This window comes from Terrapene carolina, unplaced genomic scaffold, assembly GCF_002925995.2.
Source record: "Terrapene carolina triunguis isolate 2854851 unplaced genomic scaffold, T_m_triunguis-2.0 Scaffold193, whole genome shotgun sequence".
Taxonomy (NCBI): domain Eukaryota; kingdom Metazoa; phylum Chordata; order Testudines; family Emydidae; genus Terrapene; species Terrapene triunguis.
In genome coordinates, this window is record NW_020664544.1 from 10304406 (window position 1) to 10325001 (window position 20596).

Sequence of the window (20596 nt, forward strand, 5' to 3'; positions counted from 1 at the left end):
AGCCCTGCAGCCCTCGCCTGTGGGCCCATATCAATTGACGCAGGCTATGGGACTCGGTGCCCTGGGTTTTTGAGTGGAGTGTAGACACACCGTAAAAGGCTTCGGTGTGAGGACGTTTGTTGGGCTTGCCTTTACCAACTAGTGGCCCAAGAGAACTCCCACTGATGCCTCTGGGAACTGGGAACACCTAGGTAGATGAACAGTCTCATGATCTCACCTGTAGTTCTCCTTCCTTTACCCTCCTTTTCTCTGATTATCTGTGATAAAACTGGGTGGAATCCTGGCCCCGTTAAAGCCAACGGCAAACCTCCTGGGATTTCCTGGGATCCCTCCAGGATTACACCCCTTGTGTCCAAGTGCAATGCCTGCAGACACTGAGGATGTGGCTACACTGCCATCGGAAGGGGTGATTGCAGCTTTTGTAAACACACCTGAGCTGGCTTTAATCTAGCTAGCTTGGGTACCAGAAGCAAGGACGCCACAGCAGCACGGACTTCAGCCTGGGCTAGCCGCCCAAGTGCCCAGAGTGCCAGGCAAGCTTGTATGCATGGCCTGGAGCCCAATCTTCTGCAGCTTCACTGCTATTGATACCCGAGCTAGGGAAATCAAAGCTAATGCAGGTAGGTCTACACATGTTGCAATCATACCGCCAATTGGGTAGCCCTTATTGCCCAGCCTGGGGCTTGCTACAGGGAGTGCCTCCCACCTTTGATTTCAGTAAGACTGCTCATTGTAGTAGGCATTACACCTGCAAGTAAATGTCTGCAGGATACAGCCCTCTGAACACCACGACTTTGCAGCAGGATCCATATCTTGTGTGTGTTCTGTAAACTGCATCACTCACACTGGGATCTAAATCACGAGTGATGTCTGCCTGAAATCCTGAGATTGGCTTAAAAACCACAAAAGCCTTTTCAAAATAACTTTTGGGTCTTTTCATTTGTCTTCTGGTGTCACAGCCTTTAATCATAGAATCATAGAATATCAGGTTGGAAGAGACCTCAGGAGGTCATCTAGTCCAACCCCCTGCTCAAAGCAAGACCAACACCAGCTAAATCATCCCAGCCAGGGGATGACCTTAAAAACCTCTAGGGAAGGAGATTCCACCACCTCCCTAGGTAACCCATTCCAGTGCTTCACCACCCTCCTAGTGAAAAAGTTTAGAGTTCACGTTTTCCATCTTTTCTCCACAACCACAAGGGCCAGAAATTTACTCTTTTTTTAAAAGCTGAGATTGTTACCTAATGCCATGACTCCAGGAGCTGGGGCTTTAAGAAAAGCTATAAATATCACGAGACTTGCAATACTATCAGCAGAATTGGCCATGCTGTGTCTCTAACACTGGGAGAGATGGTGGGGTCTGCAGTTATGCCCCGGCTAGTTATTTTTAAAGCTGTGCTGTCTGATTTGATTGGTCGAGTTTCCATTTTTAGTAGCAATGAGCCATGAAATGGTTTGTGGCCTCTTGCTTTTGTTGGGCCAAAGACACCTTTAGTCATGATAAGGCTCCCCATAAAGTAACTCTCACTATTAATAATTTTGATTGGGTCTTTAGAGCACCTCTCTTGAACTTTAGGTGGTAACACAATTTAAACTTAATTTATTATTAATTATTATTAATTATTATTATTATTATTAAGAGCTGGATGAAACTCAGAATTTCCATTCCACAGAAAATTCTGCCACTTAATTTTTTTTTTAAATTTACTGCAAAACCAAATTGTTGAAAACAATTTTTGTTCCATGTCAATCGCAAAGTTTCATTTTGATAAAATAAAAATATTTCATTCTGATTTTGACATTTATTTATTAGATTACAATTTATATTAAAATATATAATAAAATACATGAAATATCACGCCATCCCATTCTGATAAGGTGGAAACGGAACATTTCAAGCTTATCAAAACACTCGATTGCAATTTAAAAAAATAATAAAATGTAATCAAAATGGACATGGTCCTGTGGAACGTTTCAAAGAAATGGCATTTTCTGATGGAAGAAAACATTCCATTGAAAAAATTATGACTAGCTCTATTATTATTATTAATTATTATTAGCGTCATCATCTGACCCTCAAACTCCACTAAAATACCATCATATAATGGAAGAAATTGCACAGCCATCACCCCTAAGTGCCACGGAACTTTTGGGGGCCTGAAGAGGTTAACTGAGGCTATCTCCACGCAGCTGGTCTTTGTGCATTTTTAGTGCACAAATAATAAATCTCCATTCCAGGAATCTCAAAGCACTTTCCACATGTTAGTTAATCATCACCTTTAACTCCCCTGTGGAGTGATCAAACATCACTGTGCCTCTTTCTAGATATGTGTCTACAGAACAACAAAAGGGGAAGAGGAGGAAGACTGGACGCTTCTGTTCTCCACGTCTCATTACACAAGAAAAAGGGATCGTTCAATGAAATTAAAAGGAAGGAATTTCAAAACATATCAAAGGAAATATTTTGCCATCCACAGGGATTAGACTAAAAGAACAGGAGTACTTGTGGCACCTTAGAGGTGCCACAAGTACTCCTGTTCTTTTTGCGGATACAGACTAACACGGCTGCTACTCTGAAACCAGGGATTAGACTGTGGAACTCACAGACACATGAAGTCTGGGAGGCCAATAATTTAAAAACGGGATTGGACATTTTTATGGGTACCATCCAGGATATCAGAACATTTTGGAAGGACTATTACACCTTCATTTTTCAGGGTTTTAGGCAATCTCTGACTATTAGGGACCACAATGAGATCTAATCCCACATCTGCCTACTGCAGACTATTCCACATCTGCCTACTGCAAGGTATTTACACTTTTCTCTGAAGTGTCCGGCACTGGCCTATGTCAGAGACAGGAAACTGAACTAGGGAGGAGGCTTCTGGCTAGACAATAGATAGTTCAGTGGTTTGAACATGGGCCTCTTAAACCCACGATTATGAGTTCAATCCTTGAGGGGGTCTTTTAGGGATCTGGGGCAAAAATCTGTCTGGGGATTGGTCTTGCTTTGAGCAGGGGGTTGCACTAGATGACCTCCTGAGGTCCCTTCCAACCCTGATATTCTATGATTTCTGTGTTCCTAGACATGTATCAACTGATGCTCACAGGAGGTAAGCAATTTGCCTGAGGTCACGCAGTAAAACAGTGGCAGTGCTGAGAAATCATGTCTGTCTATCTTAACCACTAGATAAAATACTTCTTCTCATCCTGATTCCCATTCCTGGGCCAGCGCTGAGAGGCACAATGCCGTTTTCCAATCACGTAAGACAATCAGTATAAACCCAAGTGGAAAATGCCATCAGTTTTGGTATCAGCAACACATTTATTGCTTGAACGTCCAATCAACTTTAGCTGTCATTCTTTAGCATCACTAAGGCAACAGCAGGCAGGGATGGATAACGCAGTGTATGGTGTTTAACCGTAATAATTTAGTTTACTGAATTAAAATGAAGCATATCTTTCACACCTTACTTTGGCCAAACTGCCCTTGGCTTCAGGCGGAGTTTTGCCTGAGCCAGGGCTAGATAAATACAATAGGACCCGCTCCCATTAAATAACACTAATCTGCGTTACACAGCACGGCAATTCAAATGTGTCAGATTGCATTACACCTAAGGTGCGTGCTGACTAGACTGGGCAGGAAACTGGAGATCTCAAATATTTTTCCCATCCTAAATCAGGATGAAAATTTCAAACCTGGAAAACTTCTGCCATCTGAAAATCTCCAAAAAAATAAAAATCAGTTCAGGTCAATTGAAACAATGGTTTTCTTTTTGATCATTTCAAAGCATTTCATTTCGGTTTTGCCCTTTTTCAATTTTTGTTAACGGTTTTTCCCAGAAATGAACTTAAATTTCAAAACCAAAAAGTTGTTTCGAACGGAGCAGCAGAACTCTGTCATTTAAAAAAAATGTCGGATGTCCCAACAATTCGGAAACATTTTTTTAAAAACAAATTTCAAAGCGGGAGATGACTGGAAAGTGACCCATTCCCCCAGTTTAAGTTTTAATGAATCAGCATTATTGGATGAAAAAATGTTTTGTTCAAAAATACCCAGCCGTGTATTAGAGTTCGCGAAATGACTTCCCAACAAAGGCTCCCTCGCATTAAAGTGCATTGCACAGATCGAGCACTGGATAAAACCTTTTAAACTCTTGAACTCTTGTTAAATCTTAGGGAAGAAATTTGTCAAGCTCATTTGTCTTCTTCTCCAGATTAAATTTTCATTTCCAGCCCATTCAGGTCGGCAGAATGATTTTCTGGCATGTGTTCAGTCAAGTAAAACTGATGCTGGATTTCAAACACTCCCAATTGCAAAGCATGGGCCGGGGACAGGACAATTATTTTTTTCTGTGCAGGCTAGAGATTCCCTATCTTCCTCAGGTGTTCCTTTATTCCATACTGTATCCTTATTTGCCTAATTTCCCTCTTCCTGGGTATTAAAACCAAACAGGGTGATTATGCGTCCCCCCCAAACTTCTCCCCCAATTTCCAAGGGCTTGTCTATACGAGCACTGAGTTTGCAGCAAGCCAGGATGTAAATTTACTCTGCACTAGCCTACCGCACACTAACAGTCAGTGTGGACCCTGCTGCTGCACACTAAAAATTCTGGAGTGTGGTTTGGTCTGCCCCCCTTTGAAATAGGAGTAAATAAGAACATAAGAATGGCTGTACTGGGTCAGACCAAAGGTCCATCCAGCTCAACAAGATTTAACTGTCTGCCGACAGTGGCCAATGCCAGGTGCCCCAGAAGGAGTGAACCTAACAGGTAATGATCAAGTGATCTCTCTCCTGCCATCCATCTCCACCCTCTGACAAACAGAGGCTAGGGACACCCTTCCTTACCCATCCTGTCTAATAGCCATTAATGGACTTAACCGCCATGAATTAATCCAGTTCTCTTTTAAATAAATAAATAAATAAAGTAAATAAAAGCACACCATGGAACTGTGAGCAAGTGTCAGCAAGGTTCACACAAACACTTAAGTGGGAAGCAGGCCAGCGTGGGGTAGATTGCCACAAACTAACTGTTCATATAGCAGACCAGACATTCCTCAACTGTGGGTCACGACTCCAAATGGGGTCGAGACATCAGCAGATGGGGTTGCTCGCGCCCCACCGCCCCTGGCCCCGCCCCAACTCCACCCTTTCCCCACCCCTGCCTCGCCCCCATTCCAACCTTTCCCCAAAGTCCCCGCCCCAACTCTGCCCCCTCCCCGCCCCTATTGGACCCCTTCCCCAAATCCCCGCCCCAACCCCGCCTCTTTCCCGAGCGCGCTGCGTTCCCCCTCTCCCCCTCCCTCCCAGCACTTGCCACGCGAAACAGGTGTTTCGCGGCGCAAGCACTGGGAGCAAGGGGGGAAAAGCAGGCACACGGCACACTCAGGGGAGGAGGTGGAGGTGGAGCGGAGGCGAGCTGGGGTAGGGGGTGGGATGAGGAGCTGCCGGTGGGTGCAGGGCACCCACCGATTTTTCCCCATGGATGCTCCAGCTCTGGAGCACCCACAGAGTCAGCGCCTAAGATCCCTAGTGTGCAGAGGATGCCACAGTGTGACCTCGCAGGTGTGGTATGTGTAGGGTGACCACCCATTCCTAATTGAGCAGGACAGTCCCAAAATGTACATTTCAATTCCTGGTCCCAGGCTGAATGACTCCAGGACAGCATTTGCCCTGGATTCTCTGCAGTGCCACTCTGCATCTCCCTGAGACTCAGGGGCGATGCCAGCCTCTTCCCGGTGGGAGTGCTGAGGTGGGCCTTAGCTGCCCCTCGCCATGAGCTTTTGCCCCCTGCTCCTCCTCTTCCCCCAGAGGCCCTGCCCCTGGCCAGGCCAGAAGCCAGAGCTGGGCAGTAGTAAGAGCCACCCAGGGAGCCCGTGCTGCTGTGGGGAGCCCCGAAGTCCTCGATCCTCCACCTTCCCTGGGCAGTGTGCCCTAGGGGGCAGGGATGCAGGCTGGGGGCTGCTCTTGGGCACTCTGGCCCCCTGTCCAGGGCAGATGGAGGATCCGGGGCTCCCCACAGAGGCCCGGGCTCCTTCGGTGGCTCTTATCGTGGCCTGGCTCTGACTTCCGGCCCGGACAGGGGGCGGGGCCTCAGGGGGAAGAGGAGGAGCATGGGCGGGGTCACGGAGGATGCCGTTTTTGCATTTTGAAAAGGTGGTCACCCTAGGTGAGTGCAAGGTCATGATGCATGAAGGACGCCATTTTGCTCTACAAAATGGCATCCTCCATACTGTCCAGGGTCCCAGAAGGAAATAATTCACTAAAATCGAATTATGATGGCAAAAAGATTGGGAACCGCTGCCTTACACCCACTCACCCTCGTGCCTTGGAGAGGTTCAGATCCAGATCCTACCTGGACTCTGCCACTCAGACCAGCACCTCCAGACTTCCTTGTGCTATTATGCCAGTGAGTTCTGTCCAGATTGCCACAAAATTGGTTCTTGGGGGAAGTCTGGATCTAGTTCCAGATCTGAGCAGCAAAATCAGGCCCCATCTCAGTGCAAGCAGTGAGACAGCCCTCGAGGGCTTTATTTGTTTATTTACTCGCTCCAAACTCTCATTAAAGCGACTGGGAGTTTTGGCTGAGTAATGAGGGAGGGCTTCAGATATCAGCTCACAGCAGCAGCAAAAGTCCTGAGTGTGAATTCATGGATTCCCTGAGTTTAAGGCCAAAAGGGACCATTAGATTATCTAGTCTGACCACAAGGCTCTACATTTCCCCCACTAACCCCTGTATGGAGCCCAGAAACTTGTATTTGCCTAAAGCATCTTCCAGAAAGGGATCCAGTCTTGAAGCCATCAGGAGATGGAGAATCTATCACTTCCCTTCGTAGTTTGTTCTGATGGTTAATCACCCTCAATGTTAAAAAAATGTGGCTCATTTACAAGTTGAATTTGTCTGACTTCAGTTTCCAGCCATTGGTTTTCGCTATATCTTTCTCTGCTAGATTAAAGAGCCCTTCAGTACTCAATATTTTCTCCCTGTGATCACCCTGTAATCAAGTCACCTCTAAATCGTCTTTCTGATATACTCAACAGATTGAGCTGTTTTGGGCAGGGCTGGCCAGGAACTCTGCCCTTCCAGCATTTTTGTGTCTGGTGCTCAGCACTCTAGTATCTGAGCACCTGGTGAGTTTTGTAGGCCTGTTTGCTTGTGCAAGTATTCCCACTGCTGCCAGGGTTACAAGCGCTGATACCGCTAGTGTGCTACATGGCTCGTGACCGCACAGCACACCAGGAAGTGAATCTGCAGCACTCCCGCTTGCCACGGGGCAATGTCCCATGTGGATAGTGCTAGAGCACAGGGCAGGTTTACTAACTTGCTGTGGAGACAAGCCCCTAAATGAAATGACCAGGGCTATCAGCATGCAGGCTTCAGAAAGAAATACCCCTCCCACGGGACAGCACTGTTCACATTTATGTTGTTCTATGGAGGCTTTGTGCTTTGCTTGGATGTATCCAACATTGGCCACTGCCAGAGTACGGCCCTGGATGTCCCCTTCTTGCTGTAGCAAACCCTGTGTTCCTCCTTAAGAGAGTAAAGGAATTATTTGCTGTCAGAGCAATAAAGCATCATATCGGCCTGCCCTGCCGAATCAACGGGATAAATCCTTTGGAAGCAGGGCCGGTTCTAGGCACCAGCGCTCCAAGCATGTGCTTGGGGCAGCACTTTCCAAGGGGCGGCACTCCGGCTCCTTTTTTTTTCCGCTTGGGGCGCAAAAAGCCGGGAGCCGGCCAGGAGCGGAGGTGAGCTGCGGCGGTGGGGACCGCGGGGAGGGCCGCAGGAAGTAACCCTGGGTGGGGGGGCAGAGGAACCGCTCTCCCCCAGCTCACCTCCGCTCCACCGCCGCCTGCTCCCCTGAGCGCACCGCCACTCCGCTTCTTCCCCCTCCCTCCCAGGCTTGTCGCGCGAGTCAGCTGTTTTGTGGCAAGCCTGGGAGGGAGGGGGGAGAAGCGGAGTGGCGGCGGTGCGCTCAGGGGAGCAGGCGGAGTGGAGGTGAGCTGCGGTGGTGGGGGGCACGGGGAGGACCGCAGGAAGTAACCCTGGGTGGGGCAGAGGAACCGCTCCCCCCCCAGCTCACCTCCGCCTCCTTCCCCGAGCACGCCGCCGCTCCGCTTCTCCCCTGTTGAGGATCTGGCCCGTGTTCTTTACTCTTCCAGGACTGTGAGGCTATGAACTACTCAGGCTTTAATTAGAGCGGGTTGGAACATGCATTTCCATCTCCCCGCTAATTACTCCCAAGATTAATTGTAAAGTTTATTTTTCTTTTGTTTATTTTTTTTATTTGGGAGAGGTTTTTGCTCCATCCAGTGAGGCACACTGGGTGCCCTGCAGTGGTTGTCTGAGGCCATTAGGAGAAAAACCCAGACACAAAAGAAAAGAAAAGGAAATCTTAAGGATTTTCTTTGTGTATTAAAATTTACCCAGAGTCATCAGCATGTAAAGCCATATCCCGGCATTTCTCTGGAGAGCGTTCAGGCGGTTTGGGATGCATCCGTAGTTAATAGAAGTTAAGCTTGCCATTTGGATAAGAAGGAAGCTCACTTCAGATGACAGAGGTCGCAAACAAGTCCACACATGCTATCAACCCAGAATTTTGTCCAGGCCTGCTGCCTGTTTATCAGTGAATAAAGGTTTAATTACCTTTCTGGAAAGCCGTCTGATTTAGATTAGGTAAAGAACTCATTTATGTCATAGGAAGGATATAACATACTTGTTGAAACTAAAACCTAGTGACAAGTACCAAAGGATATCCCCTGCTAATCTCAGTCTTGCCAGCTCTCATGGTTTGATCCCAAGTCTCCTGACAGTAGGAGGTTTTTTCTTAAAGCTCCAGACTCTGGAATCATGTGAATCTAAGAGTATTTCAGATTTTTTAAATTTTTATTATTGCAGTAAGTTTCCAACCCTCCTGTCTGCAGAGAAAACTTGACCATGTGATCCAAATGAGGCCTAACGTTTCAAAAACCAGAAGGGAAAATACAAAATAAAAAAAGAAGAAAGCATCTCCCATATCTGTCTGCCCCTCTCCCCTGACGTCTGTTATTTTTATCTCCACATCTTTTGTGCAGAGTTGACGTGCACTGTTCAATAGATCCCACGTTCCATCCCAGAATAGGCAATTTCAGTAACGGATAAAGTGACAGTCAAGTGTTCTGGGGAAGTGCAGGGTTGAATTTCACCCTGGCTGAAGACAGGACTTTGGTCTCCAGAAACTTTCACCAGGATTAAATTCACGTGAGAACCTTTATTTTTTTTCTTAAGGTAGCCTATAAAATTGCTCTCCATCCTCTTTAACTAAGCTGTCTAAACTCCCCCAAGCCTGGGCAGCTTTAAAAAAAAAAAAAAAAAGACAGGACCTCCGTAGACAAGTAATGATTCCCGAACTCATTACTATCCTGTATGCCACTTTCCCCACAGCAAAGTCAAGTACCAGGCATCAACGTGATGGAAGGAAGTCAGCTGTAATTTCTGTGTCCTTCAGGTATTTTTCTTTCCCAGGGATTATGGTAACTCCAAGGCCAGGATCTGCCACCGGCAAGCCCACAAATCTCACCTGCCAAAAAATAAATGCACCCACTGAACAGCACAGCTTGGAGATCTCGCACTGCGGGCTCCCACGTCTTAAAATGGCACCAATGTTTTCAGTTGGATCACACCCCCTCGTCACAGGGAGTGAGCCCATGTCTGGTTTTCTGCTCTGACTTGAATTTACATGTTCTTAGTCCGGAGGCCAGGTATTTTCTTCAGCGCCCTGGTCCCCTTGTTAACCTCACTGCCGCGCTGGGGATAGAAGAAAGAGGAGTGCGAACCAACGGGCTCCCGCAACCTTTGCCTCCCCAGCGAGTCTGTTACTGAAGGAGCCAATTAGAGACAGTTGCTGCGCTGGCATCTGCGATATGAAGTCCTGCCCTTCAGGAACTGGGCTGACATGCACTGAATCCTATCACATCCACTCCCACAGAGCCAGGAGCTGGCAAAGGCTTTCAGTCAGGATGGATTTCAGTAGGAGTTAGACAGCTAAATACCTCTGAGGATACCTTATTATTGATCAGAGCAGGATTCTAACGGTCTGTAGAGGAGCAGACTCACCTCTGCGGCGCCTCCTGCTGGTCACCTCGGGAATTAGCTCTCCCAGCCCTCGAGCGCCCTCTGCAGGCCGGTGATCCGCCTTGCCACTGGCCCCATGTCCCTCCCAGGACACCGGTGCCCCTTTCTCTGGGTGCTGCCCCCTGGCAGTACCCCCACAGTTCTGGGTCTCCCCCTTCCAGGGGAACCCCCACCCACTATTCCCGCCTCGCCTCAGTATAAGGCTACTGCCAGTCATCATCTAGCCCCACGCCCTGGGGCAGACTGCAGTATCAGCCATTCATCATAGGCAAGGTGGGGTTTGGATTGGCTGCCTTTACCCACCCTTAGGCTGCCCCTCTGAAAGCCCAATACCTAGGTGGGCCTAGAACTAGGCCCTGCAGCCTGGGGAGTTGCTGGCCTAGGGCTTCCCAGCTCCTAAGGCCTTTCCCCGGCCCTGCCTCACTCTAGGTCCCCTGGGTGAGTTCCCAAGCAGCCAGGCCTGTCTCCCTCTCCAGTCAGAGAGAAACTGCTGCTTCTGGCTTCCCTGGCCTTCTTATAAGGCCCAGTGGCTTGGTTTGGGGCGTGGCCCCAGCTGCAGCCACTTCCCCCAATCAGCCAGGGTTTTGCTCCCTTTCATAACCCCAGCCCTCTGCAGGGCTTTTCCAACCCCTTCAGGGCTGGAGCGGGTGTTCACCCCACTACACGGTCACTTCAGAAGTGACAGGTTCTACGGCCTATCACCAATCATTTGAGCTATCCACGTTGTTCTCTTTATTTAGGGCCAGACTCTGCGGCCTTTTACCTTACTACAGCCCTGGCCCCATTGTTTTCACTTTGAGAACCCAGGTAGAAAAGTATGACTCAGTGTAAATAAGCGTGGGGGAGTCTAGTTCTTCCTCCCATATCAATCTTTCCATTGACTTTGCTAGGGAGCACAACCGAGATCATTTAAGCATACATAGACAGCAAATCTTGAGGTCTTAACTCAGCGTTTACTCAAGCAAAATGCTCATGGACTTCAGTGGGAGTTTGGCAGAGTGAAAGCTACAGAGCAATTTCAAGATTCAGTTCATTGTTTGTCTTAGTGTCTATCATTCGCTCCACTTCAGCTATCTTTAACGTAGGTACTGACGTGGCCACCCATTACCTCGGTATCTATTCAGTTTAACAAAGAGAAGGGTCAGGGGTGACTTGATCACAGTTTATAAGTACCTACATGGGGAACAAAAATATGGTGATGGAGGGCTCTTTAGTCTAGCAGACAAAGTCTAACAAGATCTAATGGCTGGAAGTTGAAGCTAGACAAATTCAGAGTGGAAATAAGAGTCACATTTTTAACTCCGAGAGTACTTAAACACGGGAGCATTTTAACAAGGCTTGTTGGGCATTCTCCATCCCTGGCAATTTTTAAAACAAGATGGGATTTTTTTTCTAAAAGACCTGCGGTAGTTCAAACCGGAATGAATTCAGGCAAGTTCTATAGCCTATGTAATACAGGGGGTCAGACTAGGTGATCATTATTGTCCCTTCTGGCTTTATAATCTCTGAATCTGAGCACCTCACACTCCTTAAAGTATTGAGGAGAGGTAGAGCAATGCTATTATCTCCTAGAACTGGGACAAAGAAAGACTAAATAATTTACTCAAGGAGACATTAGCACAATAAGGAATGGAACACAGGTCTGCCAAGACTTGGGGAGCATCGCTAACCATTGGACCACCATTTCCCTACTAGGAAGTCAACCATAAGCAGAAGTAAGGTGACCAGATGTCCCGTTTTTATAGGGACAGTCCCGTTTTTGGGGACTTTTTCTTATATAGGCGCCTATTACTCCCCCACCTCCTGTCCTGTTTTTTCACAGTTGTTATCTGGTCACCCTAAGCAGAAGTAGCTTTTTTGTGGCATTTTCCTGACATCCTATTGAGTGCTTTAAAAGGGGGGTGGGGCTTCTCCTGGAGATCTTTAGAAAGGTCTGTTGCTCAGTGATTATAAATTGTTGAAAGAAATCTTGCATTTCAGCAGTATCATCAAAAGAAGAATGATCAGCATTTGCCACTTATGGAATAATTGCTTATCACTGAAATGCTATCTACCGAAGGGAAGGACACAATTATGGAGTGAACATTTCGTACAGCTCTTCATGGCTTTGAAAATCGACATCTGCATTGACCCAGGCCATAACATCCTTTCGTTCAACTCTATCTAATCCAGTCGTTCTCAAACTTTTATTTCGCGGACCGCTTGAAAATTGCTGAGGGTCTTGGCGGGCCACTTAATGATCTTTCCAAATTTTGTTTGTACTGTTAGCTAACTATTGTAAAGCGCTATTGGATAAAAGCGTTATATTAAAAAAACTTAATAATAATTAATGTTTTTTTGTTCTACAAATAAAAGCACCCAACCCAGATTTTAATATTAATAGTCTTATCTTTCGAATGCGATGGATGTGCCCTCTCTCCCCCGCCGCAGCACCCCCTGAGCTGGGAATGGGAAGTAGGGCCGTCTCTCCCCGGCAGCCGCAGCCCTGGAGCTGGGAAAAGTCGACTCTTTCTCTGGCCGCCGCAGCCCTGCACGTTCCAAATTCCCCCCGCCCCCTCTTCTCACTCCACTGTCCCCTCCCACCTACCTACTATTTCTCCCACCTATCCCTTATTCCCCCCAAGGCCACCACCTCACCTTACATGTGAGTCTTCTCCAGGGTCCAGGCACCTAATTAGTGTAGCCATGCCTGAGTGGCTCCACTAATTAGGAGGGTGGCCCTTCATTCTCTCATGTGCGACTGCCCAGGCGTGCACCTTAGAGGGAACTATCTGTGGACCACCTGAATGGAGTTCACGGACCATTGGTGGTCCATGGACCACAGTTTGAGAACTTCTGATCTAATCTATCTACCCCCGCTCACCTGTCCACACCCATCTAACTCTCTAAGCACGTAGTATTGCAAAATCTTGCCGTTTCATTACAAGTCTGACAATACTTGGTGTTTTTCTTAAAGCCCCCACGGCTGGAGTCAAATTCATATGTGAGAATGTCACCTATTAAAAAAAGGTTTTCGCGCTCCTGTTTGCAGTGAAAAGCTGGTGAATGTGACCCATGTACACCCTAAAACTCAAAAACCAGAAGGGAAATAAACAAGAACCCCCAAATGATTGTATTTTTAAAAATCTCATGGTTTGGGGGGCCTGACCCATGAGTTTTGAATGCTTGGGGTTGGCTGTCCAGCCTTATGCTCACAGGGGAATTTTCACAGGGTAGCAAACTCTACCACAAAAACATTTTGAAAAGCAATTTCCTTGCCCAGACATGAGGCATCATTCCCTTGTGTTCACTATCTCAGGCATTTGTGTTTGAAGAGGGAGCTTTTCTCTCCGTTTTTCTTCCTGATGCATTCCACAGGGGAATCAGATCTTAACTCTTGTCCCAGCACACCTCATCTTCCACATGCATGGGAAATATTAAGCAGTAACATCATCATAACATCCCTGTGAATTAGGAACTGTTAACAGACCGGGGAAATTTAATCACTTGGCTCATAGCAATCAAAGCATTCAGCCTGAGGGGCGGAACTAGAACCATTTCCCTGCAATTGCAGGGGCCTCGGATGTTAGTGCACATCGGTCCTTCCTGTTCCCTGTCTGTGGTACATAGTCCACTGTCCTGTGGGCTGTGATACTTGGGTCTCAGTTTGGTTGTTGGGTTGTTGGTGCTGGGTGGAGTTGGAGGCCAGACTGGATGATCGGGTGGCCCCTTCTGGCCTTAAACTCTATGACTTTAACCAACAGGTTGCTGGTGTAATGTTGCACTCCATATGCTTTATGAATGTGAATATGATGTAACTGGAATATGCTTTATGCAAAAGGTCTCTTGTAAGGTATCATTACAAAGGTTATAACCTACTGAATATATTCATCCTATAAGTACGAATGTATAATTCTTGTATCTGAAACTAGAAAATATGAAGTATTACTCTGAGGTCCCATTGTAATTATGCAAAGTGTGGGCCACTGATGGTGGCTTAGGATCTTGATGGCTCCCATTCACTAGGACAATTGGTTGTGAATGGGTTTATTTACCTGCAAGCTTTCCTGTGTCCATGAGGTGGGTAATGAAGAATGAGGTCTTACAGTGTCATGTGACCATATCACATGATACTGGAATCCATCTTAAACCTGGTGCTTTTCCATTTAGAAGGAGGGGTGGGGACCCAGAGAGACAAAAGATTCCCACCTTGGGCCAAAGCTATAAAAAGGGGTGGAACAGAACAAAGGGGGCTGCCAGTCATGAGAAATCCCCTAGTTACCACCTGAGCTGGAACTGACAAGGACTGTGCCCAGGAAAGGATTGGGCCCAGACTAAGAAGGAGTCTAGTCTGTGAAAGAAGCTTATTGGAACATCTTTGAGGGTGAGATTTACCTGTACTCAGTTTCTTAAATGTATTAGGCTTAGAGTTGGGTGTTTTGTTTTATTTTGCTTGGTAACTTACTTTGTTCTGTCTGTTATTACTTGAAACCACTTAAAACCTACTTTTTATACTTAATAAAATCACTTTTGTTTATTAACAAACCCAGAGAAAGTGATTAATACCTGGGGGAGCAAACAGCTGTGCATAGAATCATAGAATCATAGAATATCAGGGTTGGAAGGGACCTCAGGAGGTCATCTAGTCCAACCCCCTGCTCAAAGCAGGACCAACCCCAACTAAATCAACTTGCACTGCTTCCATTGCTCTTTTTTACCCATCAGCTTCCAATACAGGTGGGGCATTACACAGGCTGCTCTATCTACCTGTCTTAGTAAGCAGGCTCTGATTTCATTGGAACTTAGTCATCCTACATACATTTGAGGATCTGAGCCCCAGGAGCTTTGGAAAACCCCAGCAGGTGTGTATTTGCATCTGTAGGTGCCTACGCCTTGGTACATCTGACCCACAGTCCTTTAGACTAGGTAACGAAAAGCACGGAGACAGGAACATTGGAGACAAAGCATCCAGCCGACGATCCCTGATGGCAGCAAGAATAACGGTCACGCTAAAGTTAGGATTCTTTCGCAGGCTTCACTGAGACGTCTCGTTCCCTTCCCGAGATGGAGTGTAATGTCCTTTTTAAAGAAGCACCCGACTAGCCAGAGAACAATCCAAATATCACTGAAGCATCCCGAATGGGCCCTTTTAGAAAAGTAGACAAGGATTTATAGTCACCGAGTGCTCGTTGCAGTAAGCAAGGAACCGTACGGCACTATAACCATGAGATTTACAGCTTCCCATCCATCAGCACAGAATTTGGGTATTGTAGAGATTTTTATGGCTGGAACTCCATCAAGACAATGCAGGCGCATGAAGGTTAAGTCTCTAGTTTCCTGAATAAAAATGACAATTTAGGGTTTTTGTTTAACATAAAAGATTCCTCCGTCCTCTGTGGATATGCAGATAGATCTTGCAACCGATTTGTCGGGGAGGATGCAGAATTGAGCGCACCAAAGCTAACGAGGCATACTGAATTCCAGGGGTGGGAATGTTCCACTACTTATAAAAAAGTTCTTCCTCACCTTTGCCCCCCTCTCTCAGTATAAGGCAAGTTCGTTAAAGTACTTTGTGTGGAGGTGGTTAATATGGGAATTGATGCTACTCTGTCTACTGTCTATCCAGGTTCCGATACTGGTGCCCTTTACCATGAGATCTGAGTGCCACCCGCACCCCCCCCCCCCGGACTGCTACTCCTCACAGCAAATTCACACACACGTGCAGATGTTACAACTGTGAGTTGAATCATGATGGGGATGAAAGTTGGGAATGTAAGATCCAAGAGCACTGGCTCACTCTGTGAGCTGGTTGGGCACCTCCACTAACTTAACGGTGGGAAGCCTTCTAAACTCTTTGTAATATCCAACGGCTAGAGGATAGCACAAGCAGGTCTGATTCCATCCAGCAGAGGGCAGTGACATACACATGTGCACATGAACACACTACAGTAGCTGGTATATGTTCAGCCATATGTTATGATAGGAATCACTGGATGTCACTGGAACACAAAGTCTTAGTAGCCTCTAGAGTAGTCCTGCCACACTGGTGCGAGGAGTGCCTTGCACAGGCGAAGTTGTCACCCCTGGTTTCAGACCAGGGCAGGTTCGCCTGGTGCAAGCCCTTTTCTCATTCCCATGCAGTGTGTGTACACCAGGGGGTGATCCTCAGCTGGCAAAAGTTGGGATGGTGCATCTGGAGTTTAGCACTATTAGAGCGATGACAGCTTATCCGCGCTGCAGGTCTGCCCGCTTTGGTTTCTCAGGGTGTACCATTGGGACAAAGGCCGCAGTGCAGCTGGTTACAAGTTTTCAAACTTTTGAAATTTCGATGAAATGGTTTTTGCGTTGAACTTTTTTGAATGCTTCTATGAGCAATGTGCCTCAGTTACTGTGGCATATTGAAAACTGGGATCTACCACTTTAATTTTTGTGGGACTTTTCCTGATCCTGCTTGCAGGCTAGGGGGCTACTTAGGGAAGCATGTGATCTGGGCCAAGGAGTAGTTAATCTGTACACAACCAGTCGAGAGAGAGACACAGAGAGAGAGAGAGATTGTGTGTGTGTGGGGGGGAGGGGGAATTGTGCTTCTCTATTTTTAGGGAGCAGCCTGCTTTGTCTCTCTCTGGTTTGGGGTACTTGTGTGTTAGGATTCCGAATTCTAAGAAATAAAGTAATGTTATGTTGCTGCCTTCCAGCAAGAGTATTTTATGTTTTTATCTAACTTATCTGTGTTTATGCTGTGAAACATAACAGTTACAGGGCTGGCTGCATCTCTGTCAAGTCTTCGAGCACCTCCTCTCCTGGGCCTCGGGCCTCTACCTCTTCTGGGATGGAATTCTGTAATTCTCTCACTCAGAGACTGGGCCTTGTCCTTCAGCACCCTGTATAGCCACCGTGCTTGCCCAGCGGGTCTGACTCAAGGGAAGAATTACTTGTGTCCAAAGTCAGGAGTCTGTAGCTAGTGGTATGCTGTGATCTGACAGCCTTCTGAAACCACAGCATTTATTATGGCAATAGGAATAAAGCACTAGAGAAAGAGGATTTTAAAACAATAAAGTCTACCTGCATGTCTCCTTGTGGAGATCTAGGCAGGCCTAACTTCATCAGACACTCCTAGAGAAGTCCAGGGCTGCAGTCAGGTTCCCCTGAATGACTGCCTCTCTTCTGGGAGTTCTTTTGTTCTCCTGTGTTTGCAAGCTTTTTCCTGTCCTGGTGAAAACCACTTTTGTAGGTTACATAGGAACATACATGGAAGGGACCTCCAGGGTCCTCAAGTACAGTCCCCTGCTATAGCAGGCAGCCCAGACAATTAATCCTGTTCATACATTTATCAAGGTCCATCTTAAAATTAGTCAGGTTGTTTGCCCCCACCTCCTCTGATGATCGATACCATTCTCCTTTGAAGCCTAAATTTCTTCATAGCCAGTTTATCCCCATGTGGGCTTCTGCCAACACTGTCCTTTATCTTAAAAATGTGCCCACGATGTCCTTGAAGTTGGTAGGAGACAGAGGCAAAGTCACCAAAGTGACCAGTTTTGGCATTAATAACAAAGAGTCCGGTGGCACCTTAAAGATTAACAGATTTATTTGGGCATAAGCTTTCATGGATAAAAAAATCCACTTCTTCAGATGCATCATGGGTTTTTTACCCACGAAAGCTTATGCCCAAATAAATCTGTTAGTCTTTAAGGTGCCACCAGACTCCTTGTTGTTTTTGTGGATACAGACTAACACGGCTGCCCCCTGATACTTGACACCAGTTCTGGCATTGTCCCTTAACCACCCTTGAGTGTTTGCTGAGAGGTGGCTGTCTCAAGCCATTCTTTTCCTTCATGTCTGTTTTTCCAGACAAACTCCTGGCAGGGTAAATCAATATGGCCATATAAAATACACCCCAGTAGCCAGAGCAACAGACAGTATTTATAAGTTATCGCTCCAAATCCCTCACACCGTGTTCGCTGCTTTACCAGCTAATAGAGAAGCTGAAATTTTCAATGACTTTTTTTCCTGCATCTCCAGCCTCACCCCAGCCTAGAAAAACTCTTATTTTGCAAACCAAATGACTACACTGATCAAAAGAAGTCAACACCACAAACAACAGTAACTGTGTGCAACAACACAGTATGTTTGGGGGATTCCATTTAAAAATATACTGCGTTCAGTTTGAATGGCTGCAAATTTCTCCTAAATAACCATTCCCTCCGGTGGATTAATGCTAGGCTTTCTCTGTAAGATGGATGGTATGACATTTTGAATTGCATACTTAAGGAGTGGGGATCTTTCTGACTATAAATAACGTTTTGCCTTAATTTTCACTTTGAGGAAGAGCACAAATAACGTATAGGAGGGAAATCTATAGCTGGCAAAGCTGCCAGATATTTCAAGCCACTAAATTAACTTCATGCATGGCTAAATGTTGTAGCTGTCCACCCAAAGGAATAAGAATATTTCCTAGTGCTCATTAGAGTAGCAGAGATAAGTCGCTACTGTCTGAAAAGAGTAGATGTCTAATAATGCGAAGATTCTTTGGTTTTCTGGCTCTAGTTTTGGGCCTGGATGGAAAATTCCTTCCAGTCCTTTGGAAAATAGAAGACAGAGGGAACCACGCACAATACGGAAAGCAAGGGATGAGCCAAACCTGGTTCTGAAAATATGGGCAGCACTGCTGGGACCCTGTATTTGGAAGAATATCAGGAGATTGGTATTTCGCTGTGTGAGAAATGTTCATTACCAAATCCCACGTACAACCGGTAACTCCAGTCCGATTCAGTACAGTCGGAAAGCTTTTCAGAGAGACTAGGACTGATTTTTAAATACGACTGGGGCCAAGACTCAAGTGAAGGCAGGGCTGAGTTTCCACCGATCGTAGGAGCTCAGTGATAGCTGGGAACCAGATTTTCCATTTTGTGGGAAATTCTGTGATTTTTCTTTCTCCACAAACAAAAACAAACCAATGAACCCAACAAAGAGAAATTTCCCCTGGAACAAAATTTCAAAGAAGGAATTCATGTTGGGTTGGCCAGAATGTTTCATTTTGATAAACATCAAACCATTTTGTTCCAGTTTTGATTAAAAAAAAACAACTTTAAAAATGTTTTTATCTCAAAACCAAGACGTTTTATTTCAAATTGAAAAACAGAAGCTTTTCATTCCCAAAGTGTCAAAAGAGGACTTTCAACATAATCAAAATGCTCCATTGTGCGTTTTTTCCCCCCTAAATAAAATTGGGTGACATTTTTCAAAATGTTTGGATTTCAATAAAAATTGGCATTTTTCTATCCCAAACCTATTGTTTTTAAATTTTAGCTGAAATTCCCCCTGAAAATAAAAAAGACCCCCTGATCCCACCATTTTCCAACTGGCTCTAGAGTCGAACCTGAGACACATCCATTTCAGTTGAGCTTTTCACCCAATTTTCTAACGAGCCCAGTGGAAAGATCACCAGGAGCCCTCTTGGAGCGAGTCAGAAGCGAATCTTGCCCTGTTTTCCTCCCAGTTTTTGCCGTGTCATGCTTCACGTTTGGGGAAACATACACTTTTGTTTCTACATTCGCTCTGCCTCCTGCTTCACTGACAATGGTGTAGGCCACACGTGCGCCAGTGCATGGCGCTGTATCTCTTTGCATTTGAATCTAGGGCTCCTCCAATCGTTAGGAAGCACAGTTGCCCTCTGAAATCTATGACATCCTTGGTGACTCAGTGCATCCCACAGCCAGAGCCTCAGCAGACCTGACGTGCTGACTCTCTGGGGATCAGATCATTTCTCTTCCCATAAGCCGAAGGACGCTGCAGTGGATCGCTGTAATAATTCATACCTCTGCCAACGTGCAGGCCAATAACAATTACACACAGCTCGGCAGGAGAGGGAATTACCATTCAGCGACAGAGCAGAATCTATAAGTAATTAGCACCTAGTTTTATATGCATTTGTCTGGAATTTATTGCAAGAGAAATTGCCGTCGCGGGCTCGTTGCTTTTAACTAGTAAATCTGGAAGTGACATCATTGCTATGATGATTATCAGTGCAGCCGTCATCACTTTCTCTGAAACAACACCACAAATTCTGTGAGGAGTCTTTGTCCGCGTTGGTTTTGCTGATACAGACTAACACAGCTGCCACTCTGAAACCGACCACAAATTCTATCGCTCCAGGTGCACAAATCAGCTAGACCCATTCGCTCTTGCTTCTGCTTGCCTTTCATCTTGCTATCGCTCTCTTAGGTGCTTCTCCGGGCCCCTGTGGGCATGTGGGCACCCCTCAGGTGCCTCTGGGTGGCCCTGCAAGCAGCCCCTCGCTTCAGTTTCCCTCTGGGTTCCTCAAATCAACTCAATACTGCTTTCGGCGTATATAACGAGCCCTTTCTGCAGGGTTAATTTATTACCAAAAGTCACTCTCCCACACACCAGAATCACAGCAGCCCAGTCCAAACAGTACTTTTGTCCCTATAGTCTAATACTAAGTATGGCTCCAGCATCTCTCAGGTACATCTCCCACCCGGTCT

At 46.3% G+C, this 20596-nt stretch overlaps 1 protein-coding gene across 1 annotated transcript in view; it reads left to right on the forward strand.

Moving 5' to 3' along the window:
• LOC112118288 (acid-sensing ion channel 2) overlaps positions 1-20596 on the forward strand; it is a 1160041-nt gene that overhangs the window by 112819 nt on the left and 1026626 nt on the right. The gene's annotated exons all lie outside the window — the stretch shown is intronic.